This window comes from Heptranchias perlo, chromosome 9 (assembly GCF_035084215.1).
Source record: "Heptranchias perlo isolate sHepPer1 chromosome 9, sHepPer1.hap1, whole genome shotgun sequence".
Taxonomy (NCBI): domain Eukaryota; kingdom Metazoa; phylum Chordata; class Chondrichthyes; order Hexanchiformes; family Hexanchidae; genus Heptranchias; species Heptranchias perlo.
Window position 1 is genome coordinate 71,714,258 of NC_090333.1, and position 23,290 is coordinate 71,737,547.

A 23,290-nucleotide genomic window follows, 5' to 3' on the forward strand; every position below is an offset into this window, starting at 1 on the left:
CCTCACTCCTCTCAGGCCCATTATCCCCTCTCCCTCACTCCTCTCAGGCCTCAGCTCTCCCTCTCCTCTCGCACCTCGGCCCTCCTTCTCCTCTCGGGCCTCCGCTCTCCCTCGGCTCTCACTTTCAACCCTGGCCTGTGCTCTCGCTTTCCTCACAGGCCTCAGCTCTCCCTCTCCTCTCGGGCCTCCGCTCTCGCTCTCCTCTCGGGCCTCCGCCCGCACTCTCCTCTGAGGCCTCTGCTCTCCCTCTCCTCTCGGGCCTCCGCTCTCACTCTCCTCTCAGGCCTCCGCTCTCCCTCTCCCCTCGGGCCTCCGCTCTCCCTCTCCTCTCAGGCCTCCGCTCTCCCTCTCCCCTCGGGCCTCCGCTCTCCCTCTCCTCTCGGGCCTCCGCTCTCCCTCTCCTCTCGGGCCTCCGCTCTCACTCTCCTCTCAGGCCTCCGCTCTCCCTCTCCCCTCGGGCCTCCGCTCTCACTCTCCTCTCAGGCCTCCGCACTCACTCTCCTCTCAGGCCTCCGCTCTCCCTCTCCCCTCGGGCCTCCGCTCTCCCTCTCCTCTCGGGCCTCCGCTCTCACTCTCCTCTCAGGCCTCCGCTCTCCCTCTCCCCTCGGGCCTCCGCTCTCCCTCTCCTCTCAGGCCTCCGCTCTCCCTCTCCTCTCAGGCCTCCGCTCTCCCTCTCCCCTCGGGCCTCCGCTCTCCCTCTCCTCTCAGGCCTCCGCTCTCCCTCTCCTCTCAGGCCTCTGCTCTCCCTCTCCTCTCGGTCCTCCACTCCCGCTCTCCTCTCGGTCCTCCACTCCCGCTCTCCTCTCGGGCCTCCGCTCTCCCTCTCCCCTCGGGCCTCCGCTCTCCCTCTCCTCTCAGGCCTCCGCTCTCCCTCTCCTCTCAGGCCTCTGCTCTCCCTCTCCTCTCGGTCCTCCACTCCCGCTCTCCTCTCGGTCCTCCACTCCCGCTCTCCTCTCGGTCCTCCACTCCCGCTCTCCTCTCGGGCCTCCGCTCTCCCTCTCCTCGCGGGCCTCCGCTCTCCCTCTCCTCTCAGGCCTCCGCTCTCCCTCTCCTCTCAGGCCTCCGCTCTCCCTCTCCTCGCGGGCCTCCGCTCTCCCTCTCCTCTCAGGCCTCCACTCTCCCTCTCCTCTCAGGCCTCCGCTCTCCCTCTCCTCTCAGGCCTCCGCTCTCCCTCTCCTCTCAGGCCTTCGCTCTCCCTCTCCTCTCGGGCCTCCGCTCTCCCTCTCCTCTCGGGCCTCCGCTCTCCCTCTCCTCTCAGGCCTCCGCTCTCCCTCTCCTCTCGGCCCTCGGCTCTCCCTCTCCTCTCAGGTCTCCGCTCTCCCTCTCCTGTCGGGCCTCAGCTCTTGCTCTCCACTTGCGTCCCTGCTCCTACTCTACTCTCGCGCCTTTTATCCCCCGTCCTGGGCCTCCGCACTCACTCTCCTCTCGGGCCTCTGCCTTCGCTCTCCTCCTGGGCCTCCGCTCTTGCTCTCCACTTGGGTCTCTGCTCCTACTCCACTCTCGGGCTATTCAACCCCACTCCAGGGCCTCCGCTCTCACTCTCCTCTCAGGCCTCGGCTCTCACTCTCCTCTCGGTCCTCCATTCTCACTCTCCTCTCGGTTCTCCGCTCTCACTCTCCTCTCGGTCCTCCACTCTCACTCTCCTCTCGGGCCTCCACTGTCGCTCTCCTCTCGGTCCTCCGCTCCCACTCTCCTCTCGGTCCTCCACTCCCACTCTCCTCTCGGTCCTCCACTCCCACTCTCCTCTCGGTCCTCCGCTCTCACTCTCCTCTCGGTCCTCCGCTCCCACTCTCCTCTCGGTCCTCCACTCTCACTCTCCTCTCGGTCCTCCGCTCTCACTCTCCTCTCGGTCCTCCACTCCCACTCTCCTCTCGGTCCTCCGCTCTCACTCTCCTCTCGGTCCTCCACTCCCACTCTCCTCTCGGTCCTCCGCTCCCACTCTCCTCTCGGTCCTCCACTCTCACTCTCCTCTCGGTCCTCCGCTCTCACTCTCCTCTCGGTCCTCCACTCCCACTCTCCTCTCGGTCCTCCACTCCCACTCTCCTCTCGGTCCTCCACTCTCACTCTCCTCTCGGTCCTCCACTCCCACTCTCCTCTCGGTCCTCCGCTCCCACTCTCCTCTCGGTCCTCCACTCTCACTCTCCTCTCGGTCCTCCGCTCTCACTCTCCTCTCGGTCCTCCGCTCCCACTCTCCTCTCGGTCCTCCACTCCCACTCTCCTCTCGGTCCTCCGCTCCCACTCTCCTCTCGGTCCTCCACTCTCACTCTCCTCTCGGTCCTCCGCTCTCACTCTCCTCTCGGTCCTCCGCTCTCACTCTCCTCTCGGTCCTCCGCTCCCACTCTCCTCTCGGTCCTCCACTCTCACTCTCCTCTCGGTCCTCCGCTCTCACTCTCCTCTCGGTCCTCCACTCCCACTCTCCTCTCGGTCCTCCGCTCCCACTCTCCTCTCGGTCCTCCACTCTCACTCTCCTCTCGGTCCTCCACTCCCACTCTCCTCTCGGTCCTCCACTCCCACTCTCCTCTCGGTCCTCCACTCCCACTCTCCTCTCGGTCCTCCACTCCCACTCTCCTCTCGGTCCTCCACTCCCACTCTCCTCTCGGTCCTCCACTCTCACTCTGCTCTCGGTCCTCCACTCCCACTCTCCTCTCGGTCCTCCACTCCCACTCTCCTCTCGGTCCTCCACTCTCACTCTCCTCTCGGTCCTCCACTCTCACTCTCCTCTCGGTCCTCCACTCCCACTCTCCTCTCGGTCCTCCACTCTCACTCTCCTCTCGGGCCTCCACTCCCACTCTCCTCTCGGTCCTCCACTCTCACTCTCCTCTCGGTCCTCCACTCTCACTCTCCACTCGGTCCTCCACTCCCACTCTCCTCTCGGTCCTCCACTCTCACTCTCCTCTCGGTCCTCCATTCTCACTCTCCTCTCGGTCCTCCACTCCCACTCTCCTCTCGGGCCTCCACTCCCACTCTCCTCTCGGTCCTCCACTCCCACTCTCCTCTCGGGCCTCCGCTCCCACTCTCCTCTCGGGCCTCCACTCCCACTCTCCTCTCGGGCCTCCACTCCCACTCTCCTCTCGGTCCTCCACTCCCACTCTCCTCTCGGTCCTCCACTCTCCCTCTCCTCTCGGTCCTCCACTCTCACTCTCCTCTCGGTCCTCCACTCCCACTCTCCTCTCGGTCCTCCGCTCTCACTCTCCTCTCGGTCCTCCGCTCCCACTCTCCTCTCGGGCCTCCACTCCCACTCTCCTCTCGGTCCTCCACTCTCACTCTCCTCTCTGGCCTCCACTCCCACTCTCCTCTCGGTCCTCCACTCCCACTCTCCTCTCGGGCCTCCGCTCCCACTCTCCTCTCGGTCCTCCACTCCCACTCTCCTCTCGGTCCTCCACTCTCACTCTCCTCTCGGTCCTCCACTCTCACTCTCCTCTCGGTCCTCCGCTCTCACTCTCCTCTCGGTCCTCCTCTCCCACTCTCCTCTCAGTCCTCCACTCTCACTCTCCTCTCGGTCCTCCACTCCCGCTCTCCTCTCGGTCCTCCACTCCCGCTCTCCTCTCGGTCCTCCACTCCCGCTCTCCTCTCGGGCCTCCGCTCTCCCTCTCCTGTCGGGCCTCAGCTCTCACTCTCCTCTCGGTCCTCCACTCCCACTCTCCTCTCGGTCCTCCACTCTCACTCTCCTCTCGGTCCTCCACTCTCACTCTCCTCTCGGGCCTCCACTCCCACTCTCCTCTCAGGCCTCGGCTCTCACTCTCCTCTCGGTCCTCCACTCCCACTCTCCTCTCGGTCCTCCACTCTCCCTCTCCTCTCGGTCCTCCACTCCCACTCTCCCTCTCGGTCCTCCACTCCCACTCTCCTCTCGGTCCTCCACTCCCACTCTCCTCTCGGGCCTCCACTCCCACTCTCCTCTCGGTCCTCCATTCTCACTCTCCTCTCGGTCCTCCACTCTCACTCTCCTCTCGGTCCTCCGCTCCCACTCTCCTCTCGGTCCTCCACTCTCACTCTCCTCTCGGTCCTCCGCTCCCACTCTCCTCTCGGTCCTCCACTCCCACTCTCCTCTCGGTCCTCCACTCCGACTCTCCTCTCGGTCCTCCGCTCTCACTCTCCTCTCGGGCCTCCACTCCCACTCTCCTCTCGGTCCTCCAGTCTCACTCTCCTCTCGGGCCTCTGCTCTCACTCTCCTCTCGGTCCTCCACTCCCGCTCTCCTCTCGCTCCTCCACTCTCACTCTCCTCTCGGGCCTCCACTCCCACTCTCCTCTCGGGCCTCCGCTCTCACTCTCCTCTCGGGCCTCCGTTCCCGCTCTCCTCTCGGGCCTCCGCTCTCCCTCTCCTCTCAGGCCTCCGCTCTCACTCTCCTCTCGGTCCTCCACTCCCACTCTCCTCTCGGGCCTACGCTCCCGCTCTGCTCTCGAGCCTTTTATTCCTACTCTGGGGATGATACAAGTTAAGAATGTACGGGGTATGGCCAAACATGCACGTGATGTAAAAAATATCAAAACCATTTTATAAAGTTTGCAACCCTAAAGCAGAACTATCCCGAGTAGACAAAGAATTAAAAAAGTTCAGAGTGGAAAGGCAGTCAGAGAGGGTGAGTGGTTTTTAAAATGGATGTGATTCAAAAACGGGAGCTGATGTTGATTGGAATTTAGACACTGTGTCAGCAGTATGGTGGCAAGAGTCAAGTCTAAAAATGAATGACTGTGAATATGCCTTGACCCTAAAAGATTTAAGTAAAACCACTGAAAGAGAACATGATCCAATGAAGACTACAGAAGAAAGTGTCATGGTTGTCAAATACTGAAACCTTTCGCATGCTTGATGCTAAACTATCTGTGACAGATGGCGATAAAACTTATAAAGACTCTTCAAAGTTGTGTGCATTTAATAGCGCTTTTGGTAGGTCTGTGTGTAGCAGAATGCCCTTTGGGATCATCTCAGCTCCAGAAATATTCTAACCCATAATGTCACTGCTGTTAAAGGACATTAAAGCAGTGGAAATTATTCGAGATGATATCCTGGTTTGGGGAAGAGAACAAACAGGAACATGACCGAAGGTTGAGAAAGATCCACAATAAGTAAGAGAACACAATGTGAAGCTGAAAGTAATAAGTGTGAGTTCAAAGTACAAGAGATCAGTTGCATGGGAGCACCCTCAGAGCCGAAGGGGATAAGGCCGATGAAGAAAAGGTGAAAGTGATTAAATACGTGAAAAACAAAAACAAGGAACAACCTGCAAAAGATATGGTGAACTATTTAGACAGGTTGCTGCATAATTTACCTGGCGTCACAACATGACGAAGAAAGCTACTCGAAAAAGACGGAGCAGGACTTTGGGTCGAGGACCATGATGGGAGTTCTCAAGAGCTGCAATGTTTGATGACACAAACCTCAGTACTGAGATACAACAACGTGAAGAAGCCAGTGAAGGTTCGAAATCCTGCTTCTTCTGCATTGGGTGCAGTACAATTATTGGACGAACCCAATGAGCACGTACACCAATTCAATGCAGGTGGACCGAAGTCGAGGTAGAAGTTGCAATTGTAGTGTTAGGGTGCAAACTCTTTCCAACAATGTGTGCATGAGAGAAATTCCGTGGTGGAGAGTGACCATTGCGGTAATTATGAGAAAGCTGCTTCCTGAACCCTGACCAAGGTACTGAGATTGTAAATGTGCAGTGTGACGGTAGAATACAAAAAAAAGGTACAGAACTGTACCGAACCAATGTGTTCCATCATTCTGTGTGTCCTCGACTAAATCTCATCCGTACATGTCCGAGAGCAAAATGAGAACAGTTTATGTTGTTTAAATAAATACTTACCCTGGGATAAAGGTGATGAACTTGGAATAACTCCGGAAAGTCAGACTCTGCAAGAGTGATAACAGAAACTTTAAATGAGCTGATGATTCAGCTGCAAGCCATAGAAAGGCACATCCCAATCGTGTCTGACTGGAGATAGCTGGTGAGGAGATGGAGTTACCACAGCATATGTGAACAGTGTTTTGTACGTGTGAAGTCAAAGATTAAGTCAATTATGTACGGATGAGAAAAGATTCCAGGGGCTATTTGTGTTTAGCATTAATGTCCACTTGCTTCAGATGGCTGTGCTGCCTCGTGGTAATGCTGTTTTTAGTACAATTACTGTCAGACTGCTTATTCCGCATGGGATTAAACAGTTGTAATGGAACACTGCACCAATTAAGATAATTATTAGGGAGTAGGTTTCATTTGAAGAAGACTCTCATTTACCAGATATTTTGGAAATGCTAAACATAAGTGTTCAGTCTAATTTAAATTAAATAATGCTGAAAGGATATCTCAAACATATACAATATCGTCAACAGCAACAACACGTATATATATATGTAATACCTTTAACGTTGTAGAACGTCCCAAGACGCTTCACAGGAGCAATTATCAAATAAAATTTGACACCGAGCCACATAAGGAGACATCAGGACAGGAGAATAAAAGCTTGGTCAAAGAGGTAGGTTTTAAGGAGTGCCTTCAAGGAGGAGAGAGAGGTCGAGAGGTGGAGAGGTTTAGGGAGGGAATTCATATCGTCCTGATTCTCTGAGGCTTTCCAGTGGCTGGGGGTCGCAGGTCGCAAAAATGGACCCTTCCCCTGCCGTGCTTTCAATGCTAGACCTCCCGGCTGGATGCCCCTGTGATCTGCATGAGCGCAGTCCATCAGGATTCTCTGATGTGGGTGAAAACCTACCATCGCTGCCCTCCCCAAACAACCACAGAGTATGTCAAACCCAGTGGTAACGCCCTCCTTTAATTTAGTGCCCAAAGTTTCAATGGTGCCAGTCACGATGCTCATGAGGTCTCTCTGGTCTCTGCTTGTTCCCTTGCCACATTGGGGCTCCACCGAAGAGGGCTGTAAAGATACCACTCGCTCCTTGGTCCTCTGTGTGTCAAGAAAACCCTTCCGTAGTACTGCGGCGATGTCAGAGGTACCTTTCTGCATGTTCTCAAGGGCGATGTCAGTGGGCTTTGGAGGCACCCTGCAGATCATGAGGCTTTCACCACCAGGAGGCCCGGCACCAAGGGCAGGGCTGCAGAAGAGTCTGAGGAGTTGGCCTCCTATCTGACGGCTAACGCAGCCAGTTCAAGGTGGCCTCCTTTGCTCTTGAATTAACGCCCATCTGAAGGCAGGTTGAGTACAACTCGTCCATTCAGTTGACAGATGGAGTGAGCTCACACTGTCGCCCGATCTTTGTTCTGCCTCTACTGCCACCTCCATACCTGTGATTTGTGACTCACCCAGTGCCCCTTCCTCAATCTCGCTGCCTTAATTTTCCAGGATGCTGTGTTGGTTCTGTGGCAGGGGGAAGTGCTTGATACAACGTGCTGCCATGTGCCAGGGTTCATGGAATCATTAGTGCTGCCTCGTCTTGGGAAAAACCTATAGGGGAAGAAAAAAAAGAAAGATTTAGAATGTGAACTCAAGGTTAGGAAGATCATATAACTACAGTGTTTCATGCCACTGGTCTGCAAATATAGCTCTAAATATGCAGGATTTTGGAACATGGTCACAACATGAAGGACCATAGCACCAAGACTTCAAAGGCTCTGTCCAAATATTTTATGGATTGCCAACCTAATAGGTGGAGTGCCATCTCCTCATATGTTGTCAGGAGCCTCAGGGAGGCTGGCCCACCTCCTGTAATGGCTCTCCTCTGATGGTCATCAGCAGCCTTGGACTGTAAGCAGAGCATATTGATGAAGGTGTTAGCGAGCGACAGAGCAGAAACCGCCCCTGTGCCCTGACCGCTTCCTCCCTGGCTCTGACTACTCCCACTTTGGCGCTCCAAAGGGTAATGCCAACCATGCCACCTCACAACTCATACATCTGTAAATCTCAATGTGCAAACCCAATGCTGAATGGAAAACAGCTAGAGCAGAGGACACTGTACCATCCAATATTGCCAATTAGTTTCAGTTGCAGATGGGTAACACATGGTTTTAAGCACCTGTTGTTTAAATTTGGGGTATTGTAGCTGTTTCTCTCTGAATGGTTTCCTGTAAACTGACGGTGCCTGTGATTGGAAGCTGTACCTTTTTCCAGTGACCTGCTCTTATAGGGTGGTGTGACTATTTGCAGTATACTGCCTGCAGGAATAACTACAGCCTCAAAATACACTATCATTCTCTTTGGCGATCTCAAGAAAGATTGGAGAAACATGGGCAAAGCTAAAAGGAAACTTTTTGGAGATATACAACAATATAAAAAAGGTAACTCCAGGATAACATAGAATGTATAGCATAGAAACAGGCCATTCAGCCCAACAGGTCTCTGCCGGTGTTTATGCTCCATACGAGCCTCATTCCTCCCTACTTCATCTAACCTATCAGCATATCCTTCTATTCCTTTCTCCCTCATGTGTTCCCCTTAAATGTATCTATGCTAGTCGCCTCAACTACTCGTTGTGGTACAGAATTTCACATTCTAGCCACTCCTTATTGGATTTATTAGTGACTATCTCATATCATAGAATCATAGAAAGGTTACAGGATGGAAGGAGGCCATTTGGCCCATCGGGACCGTACCAGCTCAATGCAAGAGCATTCCAGCTCGTCCCACTCCCCCGCCCTATTCCCGTAACCCTGCAAATTTTTCCTTTCAAGTACTTATCCAGTTCCCTTTTGAAGGCCAGGATTGAATCTGCCTCCACCACCCAGTGGGTGGTGGAGGCAGTGCGTTCCAGATCCTAACCACTTGCGGGGTGAAAAAGTTTTTCCTCATGTCACCTTTGCTTCTTTTGCCAATCACCTTAAATCTATGTCCTCTGGTTCTTGACCCTTCTGCCAATGGGAACAGTTTCTCTCTATCTACTCTATCTCGACCCTTCATGATTTTGAATACCTCTATCAAATCTCCTTGTAACCGTCTCTGTTCCAAGGAGAACAACCCCAGCTTCTCCAGTCTAGCCATGTAACTAAAGCCCCTCATCCATGGAATCATTCTAGTAAATCTCTTCTTCACCCTTTCTAAGGCCTTCACATCCTTCCTAAAGTGCGGTGCCCAGAACTGGACACAACACTCCAGTTGTGGCTGAACCAGTGTTTTATAAAGGTTCATCATGACTTCCATACTTTTGTACTCTATGCCTCTATTTATAAAGCCCAGGACCCCATATTCTTTTTTAACCACTTCCTCAACCTGCCCTGCCACCTTCAACAATTTGTGCACATATACCTCCAGATCTCTCTGTTCCTGTACCCCTTTTAGATTTGTGCCCTTTAGTTTATATTGCCTCTCCTCTTTCTTCTTACCGAAATGTTACACACATTTTTCTGGGTGAAATTTCATCTGCCACGTGTCCGTCCATGCCACCAGCCTGTCTAAATCCTCTTGAGGTCTATCACTATCCTCCTCACTGTTTACTACCCTTCCAAGTTTTGTGTCATCTGCAAATTTTGAAATTGTGCCCTGTACACCCAAGTCCAAGTCATTAATATATATCAAGAAAAGCAGTGGTCCCAGCACCGACCCCTGAGGAACACCACTGTACACCTCCCTCCAGTCCGAAAAACAACCGTTCACCACTACTCTCTGTTTCCCGTCACTTAGCCAATTCTGTATCCAGTTGCTACTGCCCCCTTTATTCCATGGGCCGCAATCTTGATGACAAGCCTACAATGTGGCACTTTATCAAACGCCTTTTGAAAGTCCATACACACCACATCAACTGCATTACCCTCATCTACCCTCTCTGTTACCTCATCAAAAAACTCTATCAAGTTAGTTAAACATGATTTGCCTTTAAAAAATCCATGCTGGCTTTCCCTAATCAATCCATACTCATTCAAGTGACTGTTAATTCTGTCCCGGATTATCGTTTCTAAAAGTTTCCCCACCACTGAGGTTAAACTGACTGGCCTATAGTTGCTGGGTTTATCCTTACATCATTTTTTGAAGAAGGGTGTAACATTTGCAATTCTCCAGTCCTCTGGCACCACCCCTGTATTTACGAATGTTTGGAAGATTATGGCCAGTATCTCTACAATTTCCACCCTGACTTCCCTCAGTAACCTAGGATGCATCCCATCTGGACCAGGTGACTTATCTACTTTAAGTACAGCTAGTCTTTCTAGTACCTCTTCTTTATCAATTTTTAGCCCATCCAGTATCTCAACTATATCTTCCTTTACTGAGATTCTGGCAGCATCTTCTTCCTTGGTAAAGACAAATGCAAAGTATTCATTTAGTAACTCGGCCATCCCCTCTGCCTCCATGAGTAGATCTGCTTTCTGGTCGCTAATCGGCCCCACCCCTCTTCTTACTACCTGTTTACTGCTTAATTGCTTGTAGAAGACTTTTGGATTCCCTTTTATGTTGGCCGCCAGTCTATTCTCATAATCCCTCTTTGCCCCTCTTATTTCCTTTTTCACTTCCCCTCTGAACTTACTACATTCTGCCTAGTTCTCACTTGTGTTATCAGCCTGACATCTGTCATATGCCCCTTTTTTCTGCTTCATCTTACTCTCTACCTCCTTTGTTATCCAGGGAGCTCTGGCTTTAGTTGCCCTACCTTTCTCCCTCGTGGGAATGTACCTCGACTGTTCCCGAATCATCGTCTCTTTAAAGGCCGTCCATTGTTCAATTATAGTTTTGCCTGCCAATCTTTGATTTCAATTTACCCGGGCCAGATCTGTTCTCATCCTACTGAAATTGGTCCTCCTTCAATTGAGTATTTTTACTTTAGAGCCTGTGTCCTTTTCCATAACTAATCTAAACCTTATGATACTATGATCACTGCTCCCTAAATGTTCTCCCACTGACACTTGCTCCACTTGGCCCGTCTCATTCCCTAGAATCAAGTCCAGCAATGCCTCCTTCCTCGTTGGGCTGGAAACATACTGGTCAAGAAAGTTATCTTGAACACATTTCAAAAATTCCTCCCCTTCTTTGTCCCTTGTATTATTATTATCCAAATCTCTGTTAGGATAGTTGAAGTCCCCCATTATCACTACTCTACAGCTTTTGCACCTCTCTGTAATTTCCCTGCAAATTTGCTCCTTTATATCCTTCCCACCAGTTGGTGGCCTATAGAATACACCCAGTAGTGTAATGGCACCTCTTTTATTCCTTAACTCCAATCAAATAGATTCTGTCCTTGTCCTCTCCTGGACATCCTCTCTCTCCAGTACTGCAATATTCTCCTTAATCAATACTGCCACCCCCCCTCCTTTCTTTCCTCCCCTATCTTTCCTGAACACCTTGTATCCAGGAATATTTTTTTGAGCCAGGTCTCCATTATCGCCACGACGTCATATTCCCATGTGGCTATTTGTGCCTGCAGCTCACCAACCTTGTTTACCATGCTTCGTGTGTTTACACACATGCACTCTAAACCAGCCTTAGACTTTCTTGTACTCTCTCTCTCTGCCTGATCCCACCTAATACTGTACTATTACTTGCTCTAGTTCTCTCTGTCTCCCCCGATTCTTTGTGCCCCTTGTTTCTCCTTTCCAATGCTAAAAAAGCGAAAAAAAGGGGTGCCGATCCCCCTGCCCAATTAGTTTAAACCCCCCCACAGCTCGAGAGAACCTCCCCGCAAGGACATTGGTCCCAGCTCTGTTGATGTGCAACCCGTCCGGCCTTTACAGGTCCCCCTCCCCCAGAGCTGGTCCCAATGCCCCAGAAATCTAAAGCCCTCCCTCCTGCACCATCTCTCCAGCCACACATTCATCTGCTTTATCCTCCTAGTTCTATACTCGTTAGCCGTGGCACTGGGAGTAATCCAGAGATTACTGCCTTTGCAGTCCTGCTTATTAATCTCTTTCCTAACTCCTTGAAATCTGCCTGCAAGACTTCATCCCTCTTTCTATCTATGTCGTTGGTACCATTATGGACCACGACCCCTGGCTGTTCACCCTCCCCCTCCAGAATGTTCTGCAGCCGCTCAGTGACATCCTTAACCCTGGCACCAGGGAGGCCACATACCATCCTGAACCACGTCTGCAGCCGCAGAAACACCAGTCTGCTCCCCTAACGATAGAATCCCCTACTACTATTACTCTCCTGACCTTTCTCCTCTCCCCCTGTACAGCTGAGCCATCCATGGTGCTATAGTCTTGGCTCTGGCTGCACTCCGCAGAGGAATCCTCTCCCTCACCAGCATTGAAGTTAGAGAGTGAGATGCACTCAGGGGACTCCTGCACGACCTGCCTGGTCTTCCTTGTCTGTCTAGCAGTTATCCAGTCCCTCTCTGCCTGCACTGTCTTAAACTGCGGGGTGACCACCTCCTGAAACGTGCTATCCACCTAGCTCTCAGCCTCGCGGATACACTGCAGTGACGCCGGCTGCTGCTCAAGCTCTGGAATCCGGAGCTCGAGCTCCTCCAGCTGACGACACTTGCTGCACTTGTGGTTGTCCAGGACACGGGAAGCGTCCTGGAGTTCCCACATTACACAGGCTGCTAGTCCTGGTCTCCCCCGCAAATGGAAACATCTTTTCTAGGTCTACCCTATCAAATCCCTTCATAATCTTCAAGACCTCTATCAGGTCACCCCTTAATCTTTACTTTTCTAGAGAAAAGAGTCCAAGCCTGGTCAATCTTTCCTGATATGTATAATATTGCAAACTAAATTGTGACACTACAGCAAAGGGGCACAAGTTCAAACTAGTAGAAGGCATATCTAGGACGGATGCCAAGAAGTTATAATTCTTACAACAACTTTAATTTATATAGTGCCTTTATCACAGTAAAATGCCCCAAGGTGCTTCACGGGAGTGTTATCAAACAAAATTTGACACCGAGCCACAAAAGGAGATATTTGAACAAGTGACCAAAAGCTTGGCCAAAGAGGTAGGTTTTAAGGAGCCTCTTAAAGGAGGAGAGAGAGGTAGAGAGACGGAGAGATTAAGGGAGAGAGTTCGAGAGCTTAGGGCCTAGGCAGCTGAAGGCACGGCTACCGATGGTGGAACGATAAAAATCGGGTTTGCCGATGCCAGAATTGGAGGAGCACGATAGTCTCAGAGGGTTGTAGGGCTGGAGAGGTTACAGAGATAGGAAGGCCATGGAGGGATTTGAAAACAAGGATGAGAATTTTAAAATCGAGGCATTGCCAGTTCAGAAACCAATGTAGGTCAGTGAGCACAGGGGCGATGGGTAAATGGGACTTGGTGCAAGTTAGGATACGGCAGAAAAGTTTTGGATGGGCGATGTTACATAAAGAGTGATCTGTACATGGGATGGATGTGCTTATGCGTATGTACCTTATGATTTGCAGGCTGTGTTTATTTAGCATCTTTACTGTAGAAAAATGTCCCAAGGCTCGCCTGAAGGGTGAGTAAAAATGAATGCCAAGTCAAAGGAGGAGAGATTAGGAGGGTGAGCAAAAGTTTGGGCAAAGTAGGTTGTAAGGAGGAGCATAAAAGGATGTGGCAAGGCAGAGGCTAACTGAAATATTTATGGAAATCTGAACTGTCAAAGGTTTGTCAAATACCAATAGTATAATAAATGTAACTGCATTGTCTTAAAAAGATATTCACCTTTTTAAATAACTTGTTTTAAAGTCATGAAAACACATTTTCCTTCTTGCCAAATAAATTTTAATATCACATTACAACCATAGACTCTTTTCTCTCTCCCATCGCACATTTTTTACATCGCTGAACTGACTGTCCATTTTTGGATACTGGCATTAATTGGGTGATTGGGGTGTGTGGGGGGGTGGTGTTGGAACAGAGTGTAGAGAAGTGCAGAAGGTCTGTGCCCTTTGGCACTACAGTCCACTATGGAGCATATGGGATGTTTGTAGAGCAGCACACCGTGGCTGAGGCCCTGGGCTCAGTCAGAGTGGGGCCAAAATTTCTTGGTAGTTATGCTGGGATTGTGGCCACCGCTGGCCTCTAGGATTAACCCTGCCAGAGTCTGTGGAGTCAGTGGGTGGGCACCAAACATGCATGGGGCAGGCTGGTGCAAGCACAACAGACACATCTCCAGCACCCAGATGCACCATGGAAAATCTGACACCTGCTTGCCATTTGAGGCGTTGCCCAGGACCACCCACCTTTGAGCCTGGCTACGAACCTCTCAGGCCCCTGTTTAAAGTGGGACTATTATTGAACATTCATTTCTTTTTATTCATCCATCTGGAGGCTGGTATTTCTCAATTTACTCAGCATACCAGCCTCCCCTAACTGAACCCAGGTTCGTGGGAACAGCCAGCGCAAGGAGTCCTTGATTCTGGATCTACCTCCCTGGGACATTTACCTTGTCCTGCCCCTTACAAGGTATGTTGGAAACTCCTGGAAATGAGTATCTGCCATTTTTTGGGGGCGTTCCGGTGGGAAACTGTCACAATCCCGTTGGAATTTTGAGCTCAGTATCTGTTGAAAATGCCCTGATGTCACTTTGGGGAGCCCAGGTTCCAATTTACAACAAGCCTTCTCCCCTACTTCAACACGCTGAGGGATGGGATTGAGAACATCTTAAGTAGGAGCATCACTGACTTTTATTGCTGCCTAGAGGTCGGCTCCCACTCTGATCATTAGCAATGCTGAGTCAGCAGGGACATGTCTGAAATCATCACGGGTGAGACAGCCAACTCCCAAAACCCCCCTGCTTGCACACCCCCAGCCCCCCCACCACCACCCCTTTGTGCAAATGATAGTAGATGTGCCAAAAGGTGGACAGGAGCAGCCAGCTACAAAGCTAAGGATGTGGCAGAGGTAATGGTGGAGCCATTTGACAACCCAGTCCAAGGAGATGCAGGTCACCTGATTCCCAGCCAGCTCCCGCTGACACCCAGCAGGCCATCACCAACTTCACCTCCTTCCACTGGGGAGCCGCATAGATTTAAAAGCAGCACAAAGGGGCAGCACCGAGGCAAAAAAAATACCCTCTAAACTCACATACATACAAAAATAAGTTTGAGAAACTTGTATCACTTAGCTTGACCTTTGTCCTGAAAGTTGCCTTCTGATGTTGCAGAATAAAGAACTTGTATATCACTTTTCATATCATCGCATTGTCCCAAAATGCTCCACAGCCAATTAATTATTTGATAAGTGCAGTCACTGTTGTTATGTCGGCAAACACAGCAGCCAATTTGCGCACAGCAAGGTCCCACAAACAGTAACGAGATTGCTTTTCATTCTTTGAATAGTGCCACGAGATCTTTTACATCCACCTAAACCAGACAGATGGGGCTTCAGTTTAACTTCTCATCCAAAAGATGGCACCTGTGACAATGCAGCAGCCCCTGGATATTATACTGAAATATCAGCCTAGATTATGTGCTTAGAGGCGAGTGCTACCATTGAGCCAAGCTGCCACTTAAGCCGGAGGCTTGGCAAAGGATAGGCAGGAGCGGGAGCTCAGGTAATAGCAAGGACAATGTGGGCAAGGTGTTTTGTGCCAGTTCATTAAGTACATGAACACAGGAGGCCTCATTAAAGGGCCAGCCAGGCACATAGCTGAATATGTTTTGTATGATCATCTCACACAAGATTCTTCCTCCCTGCACTGGTAGCACTACAGGGACTTTCTCAGTCAGTGCCTGAATCTTGTTCTGCCATTAATTGGCTGTTGTCCTCCTCCCCTTTCATGGCCAGGCTCCTTAGAGATCAAAATTATGCAGCAAGCAACAACAATCTGGTAGATCTTGGCCAGGCTGTAATGCACCACCTGATCTGTCAAAGAATTGTTAGTGTTATGTCAGGGTCGTTATGGTATGCTCCAAGATGATTCTTGCAGCTGCACAAACCTTGTTTCTTCAATGCTTAGCTTGTGTCCACATCTTGCCATTAGGCCATTAGCCACTTCTGGGGAAGCCTGGGGAACAGGCATTGATCCACTGTTGATCCTCACCAAGCATCTGCACTTGATGGAGTGGAGCTCCTTCATGTGGGCAAAAGGACTGCACCTAGTGCCCCAATGGACACATGGTACATCAATGATTCCTCGCACCTTGGGGAGTTCAGCGATGCGATGAACTTGGGCAGCTCTGTCGCGCTGTTGTACATGGTCAGTGGGCAAAGTAATGACTGCATTAGCTGTGCTGAACAATGCATTAGGTGGCCTGAATGATGTATCTGTGCATTGCAAATTGGCTATGTTGCAGATGTCCCCTGTAGTAGCCTGGAAAGGTATAAAGTTGGAGGTAGTGCTGGCTGATAGCTGTGCCATCCTGGTGGGCATGGTTGCCTGCAAGTATGTTTACAACAGATAGAACAGCTCTGTACCTGCCACCCTGCTGAACTTGAGCCTGCGAAGGCAGTTCTCCTCTCACATTGCCAGGTAACTGATCATGGGCCTGTAGCGATTCGTACTTGGATAATGTTGAACGCACACGCAGCGTAATCTGATCGCTCTGATATCCCTTTATAATCAAAGCTAATCCAGGAGGATCCAATCCAATCCTCATAACTTTGACCTCAGTTGCAATTCAACTGTTTGTAGCAGCCCAGCTTTAGGAAATACCTTGCAGCCTATCCAGAGTGTAACTGGCCTTTGAGCGTGCTCACCACATAGTTGGTGCTTATTTGTACAGGTCGAATGAGACTCTCGCACATGCTTAACACCCTCAATTCAGACCCTGCTTCATGCTGGTGAAACCATCTCCGGTGACTGGAGTATTTAGCCGGCTGGTGTTCTGCTCATGAACTAGTGTGGTGGTGGGACCCTTCTTTCTGGATATTTCAAATGTTCCTTTCTTTGGACAACAATGAATGACGATATACAATTGGCAGACGAGACTGCCGTGGGAGCTGGTAAATGGCTGCAGCACAGAGACAGTGCTTAATAAGAAAAGAAATCTCCAGAAACACACGCATCAGTTTCTGAAGGGGGAAAAGGCAGGTTAATGTCCTGGTCAGAATGGGGGAAGTTCTAATGAAGGGACTCCAATTTCAAATATTAGCCTACGCTTTCTCTTTTCAGATACTGATAGACACAATTAATTAATTTCCAGCACTTAGATTCTATTGCAGATTTTCAGCATTAATATAGATACAGAAATACAGAGCTTCCTACAAAGTCACTGAACACATTATCCTACAGCCAATAAGATATATATTTGTCTTCACTGCTTCTCTTCATTTACAAGCTATGAGACTTGCACAATGGATGAAGGGTGATCCTCTTTAGATTCCAGGAAACTTCCGAAATGTGATGGTGTCATTATTCACACTTTAACATTCAGCAACCCCTCCTGCTCCGAGGACACAGCAAAGATCTCTCCCCGAGACCTGTTGGCCGATTCTTCAAATTTAAACAGAGCAGGAAAGGAAATAACTTCATGTGTGTGTGACTGTGCAATCTTCTGCTGGGACCCTTCTATATTCACATAATTGTAGGACCTGCATTATACTGCTGCTTTGTTTCATCTCCTGTTTGTTTTTTTTTAAAAAACCTACAAATTCAAGGCCTTAATGATGTTGGAGAAATATAGGAAAGTGAAAAAACCAGGTCAGTGCTGTGTGGCAAAAGTAATCAATATTTTACCTCAGGAAAGGACCGCGCTCCAAAAATTAAAAAAAAAATCAGAATCCCCATTTAAGTTAGACACAAACTTTTTCTTTTGAAAGGTAATCGATTCGGTCAGCACTGCAGAATGTGGTGCAGGGGCTGACAGCAGATATGTCTGCATGCTGATTTTGAGAATGTATTTAAATGACTCATCAGGCTGTCAGGCACAGTCAATTCCTCAAGAGTTTTTTTTTGACTAATGGAATTTCATTGTCAGGGAAAAGCTGAGCGCTGTACTCAGCTGCTCCAGTACTGTATGACAGGCTCAAGACAAGCTCCATCATCCCTACCTTATCATCCTAACAGTCACAGGAAATGCTGAATACTTTCGTGAAGGCAAGAGCTTGGGAGCGATAGCCAGAGGAAGTGTTATGTTGTATTTTAAAAACTAAGCTATCTTCAGAGACCAGGATAATGTTTGTCTCGTGTGCCACAGGAGCCTGTTCTGAAGCAGCTTAACGGCATGTACACAGTAAATAGCATTTGTTTTCAGAAAATCGCCCTGTGACAACAATTTATTTGATGCTGTGGGTTTGCCCCTGCGATTGCACATGCAGCGAATTCACAATCTCGAGCTGTACCACACTGGCAAGGACACAGAGGGCAGGTGAATCCCCAACAATATTGAAAGGTCTGGGAACAGGGACGTGGTGGGGCGGGTGGTGTCCCTCATAAAAAGTGTACAAGGAATAAATTTACAATTTTTGCTATGAACAGCAAACAAATCTCCCTCCTCGTCCAGGTCTGCATTCTCTCTCTCTCTCTCTCGACCAGAAACATCAGCCAGAAATTCGGAAAGGAGGGAAAGGGAAAATCCAGATAAAATGGGTGTTCGTATTCTTGATAAGCATCCAATGATCTCCGTGTAGGAATCTGGGGAGGACAGGCCAGGTGACACCACACTGTCAAATAACTTACAACTCTCAGTGTTCAACCTCTCACTTCAAGAAAGGTCACTTGAATGAGGTAATGTTAGAGGTAATGTTGGAGCCAATGTGGGGTGTGGGGGAGCGGGCAGAGGGGGGAAGGGAGCGAGAGGGGTAGGGGGGGAGGAGGGAGAGGGTACGGAGGTGGAGCGGCAGAGGGGAAATCTTTGTTTTCTCCCCTCTTATGCATTTAATGCCAAAAGCGTCTGACTGTGGTATCTGATTAAACACTTATATTGCATAAATAACTGGCTGCTTTTATTTCCAGACTTTCCAGAATATTCTGTCAAAGAATAACAAAGTAATACAAGAGAGACCTCAGAATGTAATTGCTACGATACCAGAAGGCTATCTAGTGTTCAGTTAACAATACGCAAGTACCATATAGATCACTTACAACCTGTCTCGGAGACAAGAGTTGGTCTCACTCTCACCTCTGAGTCAGAAGGTCATGGGTTCAAGCCTCTTAGATTTGAGCACATAATCCAGACTGACACATCTGGGCAGTACTGAGGGAGTGCTGCACTGTCAGAGGTGCCATATTTTAGATCAGATATTTAATGAAAGCCCCATTTGTCCATTCAGGTAGATATTATAGATCCCATAGCACTGCTAGAAGAGCAAGGGATGTTCCCTGTGTCCTGACCAGCATTCCTCCCTCAACCAGCACCACCAAAAATAGGTTAGCTGGTCATTCATCTCCTTTGCTGTTTGTTGGACCACATCTGTGCAAATTATCTGCATAACCGACACTGTACTTCAAAAGTAATTCATTGACCGTGAAGGGCTTTGGGACACACTAAATGTGCTATGTGAACAGCAGGCTTTATTTTCCTTAACTCAAGGACATCTCCAACGATAGTCAATGCCATTGATGAATTCACTCCTTTCTCTACTCCTTATTGGGTGGCCCTACTGAATAGAAAAAGAGTGCAAATATTGGTCAAGAGTGGGATTGGGATTCCGACTTGCAATCTCCTCGTTAGAAATTAAGACTTTGAGTAGGAATTAAACTTTGAATCTTCTGGTTGAGAACCAAGGTTTGAAACAAACAGAAATATGGAAGATGCCAGCTGGGAATCAAATCTCAAACACCTGAAGCAGCGAGTTGGAATGATCTGAAATGCACTGCCTGAAAGGGTGATGGAAACAGATCCAATAGTAACTTTCAAAAGAGATTAATACTTGAAGGGAAGAAATTTACAGGGCGATAGAAAAAGAGCAGGGGAGTGGGACTCTTTCAAAGAGCTGGCACAGGTACAATGGTCTCGGAGGGTTATAGAGCTGGAGGAGGTTACAGCGGTGGGGAGGCCATGGAGGGATTTGAAAACAAGGATGAGAATTTTAAAATCAAGGCATTGCCAGTTCGGGAGCCAAGGTAGTTCAGCGACCACAGGGGTAATAGGTAAACGGGATATGGGCAGAAAAGTTTTGGATGAGCTCAAGTTTACGGAGGGTTTGCACAAGTTTACGGAGGGGTGGGAGGCCAGCCAGGAGAGCATTGAAATGGTCGAGTCTGGAGGTAACAAAGGCATGGGATGAGAGTTTCAGCAGCTGATGAGCTGAGGCAGAGGTAGGGGTGGGGACAGGTGATGTTACACAGAGAAGTGATCTGTACATGGGATGGATGTGCTTATGCGTATGTACCTTATGATTTGCAGGCTGTGTTTATTTAGCATCTTTACTGTAGAAAAATGTCCCAAGGCGCATCTGAAGGGTGAGTAAAAATGAATGCCGAGTCAAAGGAGGAGAGATTAGGAGGGTGATCAAAAGTTTGGGCAAAGTAGGTTGTAAGGAGGAGCATAAAAGGATGTGGCAAGGCAGAGGCTAAAGTAACTGAAATATTTATGGAAATCTGAACCGTCAAAGGTTTGTCAAATACCAATAGTATAATAAATGTAACTGCATTGTCTCAATAAGATAGTCACCTTTTTAAATAACTTGTTTTAAAGTCATGAAAATAGATTTTCCTTCTTGCCAAATAAATTTTAATATCACATTACAACCATAGACTCTTTTCTCTCTCCCATCGCACATTTTTTACATCGCTGAACTGACTGTCCATTTTTGGATACTGGCATTAATTGGGTGATTGGGGTGTGTGGGGGGGTGGTGTTGGAACAGAGTGTAGAGAAGTGCAGAAGGTCTGTGCCCTTTGGCACTACAGTCCACTATGGAGCATATGGGATGTTTGTAGAGCAGCACACCGTGGCTGAGGCCCTGGGCTCAGTCAGAGTGGGGCCAAAATTTCTTGGTAGTTATGCTGGGATTGTGGCCACCGCTGGCCTCTAGGATTAACCCTGCCAGAGTCTGTGGAGTCCGTGGGTGGGCACCAAACATGCATGGGGCAGGCTGGTGCAAGCACAACAGACACATCTCCAGCACCCAGATGCACCATGGAAAATCTGACACCTGCTTGCCATTTGAGGCGTTGCCCAGGACCACCCACCTTTGAGCCTGGCTACGAACCTCTCAGGCCCCTGTTTAAAGGGGGGCTGATATTGAACAAAGAGCCAGCACAGGCACAATGGGCTGAATGGCCTCCCTCTGTGCTGTTTCCTACTATGATGTGGATGACATTCTCTCCTCTCCAAATCATGGGTGGAGAGGGAGAGTTAACAAAAAGTCCATGTTTAGATTCTTTTTCTCAGAAAAATGTACAAGTCTTTGGTTGCTTCACTTGCTGTGCTTGTACAGTACATAGGTTGAGAATACTGCCTGGCTCCCTCGTGTATAATTATACAGCTGTCAGTTCTGTTCCAATGACGACTTAGTGAATTCTCTAACGCACCCTTTGATTTTCAATTCTCAATTCTGTGTTGTATTTAACATTTAAAATAAGCTTTATCTAAATATTTCATATTTGCTTTTCTCAATCGAATCTGAAAATGTTTGTTTGAGGGAAAGATCTGAAAATTAATTGAAATACAGCATATTTCCAGTCAGAATATAGGTCAGGAGAGGCATATTACAGCAGTGCAAATGGTTCCTATGCTGCTTATGCAACCAGAAAAAAGACAAGGCAACCTTCCAACAGAGCAAACATCTAGGAAAGTGGGATCACGAGCATGTTCATTAATTAGGATTACTGTGAGAAAAGGATTATCTAATAGACTGTCCCTTTCTCAGCCCCAAACTCTGACCACTCACTGTCACAACCTTTCTTCTCCTATATTCTTGTACTACTATGGCTACAGGTCCTCTGAACTTTGGTTTTACTCTCCAAATGCACCCTCAGACACACCCCAGTTGTGCCTCTTTCCTGTGGGACTCTTTACCTTCCTCTGCCTACTGTCCCTCCTACAACCCCCTCTCCAGCCCACATGATCCTTGTAAAATCTAATGTAAACCTCTAAGGAAATCAAATTACAGGCACATTAATTAGGATTACTCTGAGAAAAAGCTTCTTATCTGAGAGGGTTTTAAAATCCAAGCTTGGTGTGACCTAATCACTGCTGATTGACTTATCTTCCCTCCTGTTCTTTTCAACCTTGATGGCGTCTTACAAGCAGAGAGATTCTGTGTAATGAAAGACAGGTATGTGCAGGACAGGCGGTGATGGGAATGTGTGGGGTCGGGACAGGAACACACCTGTACAGGCGGTGATGGGAATGTGTGGGGTAGAGACAGGAACACAGTACAGGCAGTGATGGGAATGTGTGGAGTAGAGACAGGAGCACACCTGTACAGGCGGTGATGGGAAAGTGTGGGGTAGAGACAGGAACACAGTACAGGCGGTGATGGGAATGTGTGGAGTAGAGACAGGAACACAGTACAGGCGGTGATGGGAATGTGTGGAGTAGAGCTAGGAGCACACCTGTACAGGTGGTGATGGGAATGTGTGGAGTAGAGACAGGAGCACACCTGTACAGGTGGTGATGGGAATGTGTGGAGTAGAGCTAGGAGCACACCTGTACAGGTGGTGATGGGAATGTGTGGAGTAGAGACAGGAACACACCTGTACAGGTGGTGATGGGAATGTGTGGAGTAGAGACAGGAGCACACCTGTACAGGTGGTGATGGGAATGTGTGGAGTAGAGACAGGAGCACACCTGTACAGGTGGTGATGGGAATGTGTGGAGTAGAGACAGGAGCACACCTGTACAGGTGGTGATGGGAATGTGTGGAGTAGAGACAGGAGCACACCTGTACAGGTGGTGATGGGAATGTGTGGAGTAGAGACAGGAGCACACCTGTACAGGTGGTGATGGGAATGTGTGGAGTAGAGACAGGAGCACACCTGTACAGGTGGTGATGGGAATGTGTGGAGTAGAGACAGGAACACACCTGTACAGGTGGTGATGGGAATGTGTGGAGTAGAGACAGGAGCACACCTGTACAGGCGGTGATGGGAATGTGTGGAGTAGAGCTAGGAGCACACCTGTACAGGTGGTGATGGGAATGTGTGGAGTAGAGACAGGAGCACACCTGTACAGGTGGTGATGGGAATGTGTGGAGTAGAGCTAGGAGCACACCTGTACAGGTGGTGATGGGAATGTGTGGAGTAGAGACAGGAACACACCTGTACAGGTGGTGATGGGAATGTGTGGAGTAGAGACAGGAGCACACCTGTACAGGCGGTGATGGGAATGTGTGGAGTAGAGACAGGAGCACACCTGTACAGGCGGTGATGGGAATGTGTGGAGTAGAGACAGGAACACACCTGTACAGGCGGTGATGGGAATGTGTGGAGTAGAGACAGGAACACACCTGTACAGGTGGTGATGGGAATGTGTGGAGTAGAGACAGGAACACACCTGTACAGGCGGTGATGGGAATGTATGGGCTAGAGACAGGAACACACCTGTACAGGTGGTGATGGGAATGTGTGGAGTAGAGACAGGAACACACCTGTACAGGCGGTGATGGGAATGTATGGGCTAGAGAC